Here is a 7,013-nt window from a genome sequence, read left to right as displayed (position 1 = left end):
AATAACACTGTAGCATAGAGGCACAGAATAAGTTAGAGGAAAAACAAAAAGAAATGGAGGAACTTATTCAAGAAATATCCAGTGTAATATATTATTTTTAAAAAAGTGAACTGGATGGAATATGGGGAAAAATGCACCAAATTATTTTTCAATCTTCAACATAGAAATGCTACCAACAGTTTTTTATTGAAACTTGTTACCAATGATGGAGTCACGCATGATTCACCAAATGATATTTTGAAAGAGGAAGTAAAGTACTTTAAGAATATGTTTTGTTTGTCTCCATCTCCACTAACCGAAGCTAATTGTATGGATTTTTTCCTAATAATGTAAAATTAACATCTGTACAGAAAGACATGTGAAGGCCAAATTACAGAGGAGGAACTTCTTGATGCAATTAAAGCCTTTAAAGCTGGGAAAACTCCAGGGCTGGATGGCATATCAGTGGAGGTATACACAACTTTTTTTGATACACTCAGAGGACCATTATTAGCATGTTTTAACCACTCCTATATAAATGGTAGATTATTGGACACGCAACAAGAAGGTCTGATATCATTATTACTGAAAAAGGACCCAAGTGGTATATATAAAGATCCAGTCTATTTAAAAAAAAAATGGAGGCCTCTTACACGTCAGTGTTGTGATGCAAAAATCCTAGCAAAATGCTTGGCGCATAGAATTAAAAAAGTATTGTCAGATATTATTCATCCTAATCAGACAGGTTTATTACATGGGCGATACATTGGAGATAATATAAGACAAGTACTGGAAACAATAGAATACTATGAAATATAGGGGACACCAGGCCTGGTTTTCATAGCTGATTTTGAAAAGGCTTTTGATAAAGTACGACTGGAGTTTATGTAGAAATGTCTAGAATATTTCAATTTTGGGGAATCTCTTATAAAATGGGTTAAAGTTATGTATAGTAACCCTAGGTGTAAAATAGTAAATAATGGGTACATCTCAGAAAGATTTAAACTATCTAGAGGGGTAAAACAAAGTTGTTAGCTGTTAAAATGAGATCAAACAATATATAGGGATTAGAAATCCGTGGTTTAAAAACGAAGGTGTCATTGTACGCAGATGATTCGTCTTTTCTTTTAAAACCACAATTAGAATCTCTCCAAGGCTTCATAGAGGATCTAGATACTTTTGCCAGCCTCTATGGATTAAAACCAAATTATGATAAGTGTACTATATTACATATTGGATCACAATTTTTTTCACATTTTACATTACCATGTGGTTTACCAATTAAATGGTCTGACGGAGATGTGGACATACTCGGGAAACAAATCCCAAAATAAATAAATAATCTCACTCCAATAAATTTTTATAGAAAGTTAGCAAAAATAGATAAGATCTTGCTAACTAGGAAAGGAAAATACCTGTCTATTTGTGATAAAATCACCATGATTAACTCTTTAGTCATATCACAGTTTATCTATTTTCTTATGGTTTTGCCTACACCTAGTGACCTGCTTTTTAAATTATATGAACAAAAATATTCAATTTMATTTGGAATGGCAAGCCAGACAAAATTAAAAGGGCCTCTTTATATAACGAATATGAATTCGGAGGGGCAGAAATTATTAAATATTATAGCATTAGCATCCGCCGGATCTTTCTAGCTCGATACATGGCCTAACATGGCCTATTGGGATGCAACTCTTTCTGGTAAGTGGTGAAATAAGCATAGCCAGTTACAAATGTAATGGCTTAGCAGATAATAAGAAAAGACGATCAGTATTTACCTGGCTAACAGAGAAGGAATATAATATCTATTGTTTACAGGAAACTCATTCAACAATTTTAGATTAAGTTTTGTGGAAAAAGTACTGGGGGCGAAATGTATATTTCCCCATGGGCAAAGAAATTCAAAAGGGGTGATTGTTTTAATTAACAGTAATTTTGATCCAAATGTGCAAATTGTCCAAACAGATCATCAAGGTAGATGGATTATTTTAAATATGTTATTGGACAATAAACAGATATGGCTTATTAACCTATACGGTCCAAATAATGATGATCCAAGCTTATAATAATTTATCAACTCCACAAGCAACACTAGACTCTTATTATGGTGGGTGATTTTAATACGGTCTTAATACCTATGTGTCACGCCCTGACCTTGGAGAGCCTTTTTATGTCTCTATTTGGTTTGGTCAGGGTGTGATTTGGGGTGGGCATTCTATGTTCTGATTTCTATGTTTTGTATTTCTGTGTGTTGGCCGGGTATGGTTCTCAATCAGGGACAGCTGTCTATCGTTGTCTTTGATTGGGAATCATACTTAGGCAGCCTTTTCCCTTTTGTCATTGTGTGAAGTTATCTTTGTTAGTGGCACTAAAGCACTACGGTTGTTTTTTCGTTTGTTGTTTTGTTGGCGACATTTACTAAAATAAAAGGAAAATGTACGCTCACCACGCTGCACTTTGGTCCACTTCTTTTGACGGCCGTAACACTATGGACCGGAGGAAATCAACTACAAACTATCACCTCAGGCACTTAGGGAAATCATGAATGTCATGGATATTTTGGAGTTAGTGGCTTATGGAGGCTTAAATACCCTGACTTGTGAGATATACATGGCGGAGGCTTAATCAAGCTAGTCGTCTTGACTACTTTCTTATGCCATTCTCTCTGGCACCAAAAGTTAAAAAAAAATGTTGATAGGGGACAGAATGCGGTCGGATCATCACATAATTGGCATATATATTACTCTTACAGAATTTCCACGTGGGCGAGGATATTGGAAATGTAATCAAAGCCTACTAGATGATAATTGTTTAGAACTAGGAACGAATAATTTATAACTGACTTTTTCCAGACATAACATAGTACAGCAGATCCCTTATTGCATGGGACACTTTTAAATGTGTAATTAGAGGCCATGCAATTCAGTACTTATCTATAAAACAAAATCAATTAAGATCAAAAGAGTCCATATTAAACCAAGGAAATTGAAGGACTAACAGTACAGCTAGATAGCAATAACACTGTAGCATAGAGGCACAGAATAAGTTAGAGGAAACAAAAAGAAATGGAGGACTTATTCAAGAAATATCCAGTGTAATATATTATAAAAAATAAAGCGAACTGGATGGAATATGGGGAAAAATGCACCACATTATTTTTCAATCTTCAACATAGAAATGCTACCAACAGTTTTTTTATTGAAACTTGTTACCAATGATGGAGTCACGCATGATTCACCGAATGATATTTTGAAAGAGGAAGTAAAGTACTTTAAGAATATGTTTTGTTTGTCTCCATCTCCACTAACCGAAGCTAATGTTATGGATTTTTAGAGGATCTAGATACTTTTGCTATCCTCTCTGGATTAAAACCAAATTATGATAAGTGTACTATTTACATATTGGATCACTATTTTTTTTCACATTTTACATTACCATGTAGTTTACCAATTAAATGGTCTGACGAGATGTGGACATACTCGGGAAACAAATCCCAAAATAAATAAATAATCTCACTCAAATACATTTTTATAGAAAGTTAGCAAGATCTTATCTATTTTTGCTAACTTTCTATAAAAATGTATTTGAGTGAGATTATTTATTATTTTGGGATTTGGAAACGAAAATACCTGTCTATTTGTGATAAAATCACCATGATTAACTCTTAGTCATATCACAGTTGATCTATTTTCTTATGTTTTGCCTACACCTAGTGACCTGCTTTTTAAATTATATGAACAAAATATTCAATTTTATTTGGAATGGCAAGCCAGACAAATTAAAAGGGCCTCTTTATATAACGAATATGAATTCGGAGGGGCAGAAATTATTAAATATTATAGCATTAGACCTCAGTCATACAAAAGTTATACTGAAATCCAAACTGGTTCTCTAGTAAATTGGTAGGAATGTCTCATCCTATGTTCAAAAATGGCCTTTTCCCCTTTATTCACACTTTCAGGTGTTTGAAAGAAATAATCTCCAAAATATTGTTATTTTTTAAACAAGCCTTAGAAAGTTGGTTGCAATTTCAGTTTAATCCACCTGAAAAGACAGAACAAATATACAACTAATATTGTGGTTAAACTCGAATATACTATTATAATTTTTTTTTAACTTATTTTTCGAAGACATTTAAAAAAAATGTATAATTTTTGTGAATGATATCATAAATAGGACTGGTGTAGTTATGTCACACATGCAGTTAAACAGACATATGGAAATGTCTGCTCTACCCAAAATTACAACCAACTAATTGCAGCATTACCACAAAAATGGAAGAGGCAAGTAGAAGGGGAAAAAAGGAAGGAACTTGTATGTCGCCCCTGTATTAAAGAACATAAATGGTTAAAGAAAAGTGTGATAAATAAAAACATATACCAATTTCATTTAAGGACCAAAACACTGACAGCTGTGCATATAAATTGCAAAATATTTGGCAAGAGATTTTCGATGTTTTTCGACCCATTCCATGGCGCATGGTTTATGAATTGATTTACGCAAAACAACGCTGGATTCCAAGCTTTGAATTTTTAAATTTAAATTACTATACAAAATTCTTGCAACCAAGCTCTGCAGATCATGCTGAGAGGAGGCAGAGTCATTAGATCATTTATTTTGGTACTGTCCATATGTAGCTCGTTTTTGGTCACAGGTCCAGGAATGGCTGAAGAAATGCAACATTTGCCTAGAACTAACGCTGCAGATAGCAATACTGGGTGATTTGAAAAGCCATAGTCAATCAATCAAAAATATATCATTATTTTAAGCACAATTTTATGTTTAATTTACAATCTGCAATCCAAGAGTGTGCAGAGACTGAGGCACCCAACCGGCAGCGGATAGATCTAGGGGATGAACCGTCACACTTTACACTTCACAGAAGCCGATGTCTGATGGGAAATGTTCTGTGTCGTAGACACCTCTCCAGGATCACCTGAGGGGTTGTCTACACACTGGACTGGACCCTGAAACACAACACATAGTAAACATAGTAACCTACAGTATCAATGTTTCTGAAAACTGTTTTTAATCATAAAAACAAAATCTATTTGCGCACGATGGCGCACACCCGCGGCCGGTTTGGGTACGGTATTAGTCTCCTATTCAGAGGACCCCCACTTTTGTTAGTGTTTTATTGGTCAAGGTCACGCCAAATACTTATCACCACATCTCGTTCAGCCTATCAGCATCCTTGATTCCGGGACTTCAGTTTTAGTTAGTCTGACCCCAGCACGCTGTGTGGTCAAGACGTGCTTTCCTATCCTGATGAGCACTTCCACAGTTCACCCTCCTGTTGCACTTTTCCTCCTGTGGACTGAATCTCTGTATGTCTGATGTTTAATTGTGCGTGCATCTAAACAACACATAGTTAATGTCAGTTATCACTGGACATGATTCTCAGTTATCTGATCCATGAGTGGTCAGATGTGTGTGATGTGTGAATATGGACATCTTCTTCCGTTAAATCCCTTAACCTGGACAGCCGTCTCATCCTTGTTTGACCGGACATTCTAAAGTGGTTGCTACTGGCCTTAAGCCAGCACCTAAGGTTTCTTATTACATTCATGGTCCTTCGATTCTCTACAACCCTACCCCTATTTTTCACAGACAGCAGTCAGACAACCAACACAGCTGATATGAACTGAAGGTCTCTGAACTGTCACACTTTACTCACAGGAGGCTGATCTCTGATGGGAAATGTGTCGTGTCGTAGACCACCTCTCCAGTATCACCTGAGGGGTTGTCTACACACTGGACTGGACCCTGAAACACAACACATAGTAAACATAGTAACCTACAGTATCAATGTTCTGAAAACTGTTTTTAATCATATCACTGATTATTTGCCACTTTTGTGTGTGTGTACACTCACAGGAAGAGGGGTGATGCTGGGAGGAGGGTTGGTCTCTCCAGAGAGGGGTTCTGGGACTGCCTTGTCAGGTTGATCATTTGAGTGTTTATTCTGTAAATTGGGTTATAATTTATTACATTGTAATAAGTAATCAAAACATGTTATCTGACTGAGAAGTAGAAGAATAAAACAAGATGCAATTAGCTAATAAACACAACCACGACGCCAAAAACATCTGTCCTAACAACACCGACGCATAAAACATCTGTCCTACAACACGACGCCAATAAAACATCTGTCTACAACCACGACGCATAAAACATCTGTCCTACAACCACGACGCCATAAAACATCTGTCCTACAACCACGACGCCATAAAACCATCTGTCCTACAACCACGACGCCATAAAACATCTGTCCTACAACCACGACGCATAAAACATCTGTCCTACAACCACGACGCATAAAACCTCTGTCCTACAACCACGACGCAATAAAACTCTGTCCTACAACCACGACGCCATAAAACCTCTGTCCTACAACCACGACGCCATAAAACATCTGTCCTACACCACGACGCAATAAAACATCTGTCCTAACAACCACGACGCAATAAAACCTCTGTCCTACAACCACGACGCAATAAAAACCTCTGTCCTACAACCACGACGCATAAAACTCTGTCCTACAACCACGACGCCATAAAACATCTGTCCTAACAACCCGACGCAATAAAACATCTGTCCTACAACCACGACGCATAAAACCTCTGTCCCACCACACGACGCAATAAAAACCTCTGTCCTACAACCACGACGCCATAAAACATCTGTCCTACAACCACGACGCAATAAAACATCTGTCTACAACCACGACGCATAAACCTCTGTCCTAAACCACGACGCAATAAAACCTCTGTCCTACAACCACGACGCAATAAAACTCTGTCCACAACCACGACGCCATAAAACATCTGTCCTACAACCACGACGCAATAAAACATCTGTCCTACAACCACGACGCAATAAAACTCTGTCCTACAACCACGACGCAAAAAAACATCTTCCTACAACCACGACGCAATAAAACATCTGTCTACAACCACGACGCAATAAAACATCTGTCCTACAACCACGACGCTATAAAACATCTGTCCTACAACCACGACGCAATAAAA

General features: G+C 37.0%; 1 long non-coding RNA gene across 1 annotated transcript in view; it reads right to left on the bottom strand.

The window, feature by feature from the left end:
- Nucleotides 1-4,068: 4,068 nt before the first annotated feature.
- Nucleotides 4,069-7,013, bottom strand: part of LOC111964234 (uncharacterized) — a 6,115-nt gene continuing 3,170 nt past the window's right edge. The window contains exons 2-4 of the long non-coding RNA XR_002877363.2: nt 5,858-5,947; nt 5,660-5,748; nt 4,069-4,949 (exon numbers count right to left, since the gene is read on the bottom strand). This is a non-coding gene — a long non-coding RNA (uncharacterized lncRNA). The remainder of the gene's footprint in view (nt 4,950-5,659; nt 5,749-5,857; nt 5,948-7,013) is intronic.

This window comes from Salvelinus sp. IW2-2015, linkage group LG5 (genome assembly GCF_002910315.2).
Source record: "Salvelinus sp. IW2-2015 linkage group LG5, ASM291031v2, whole genome shotgun sequence".
In the NCBI taxonomy this organism is placed as follows: domain Eukaryota; kingdom Metazoa; phylum Chordata; class Actinopteri; order Salmoniformes; family Salmonidae; genus Salvelinus; species Salvelinus sp. IW2-2015.
The sequence above is the reverse complement of the archived record's forward strand: the minus strand, read 5'-3'. Positions and strand labels throughout refer to the sequence as shown.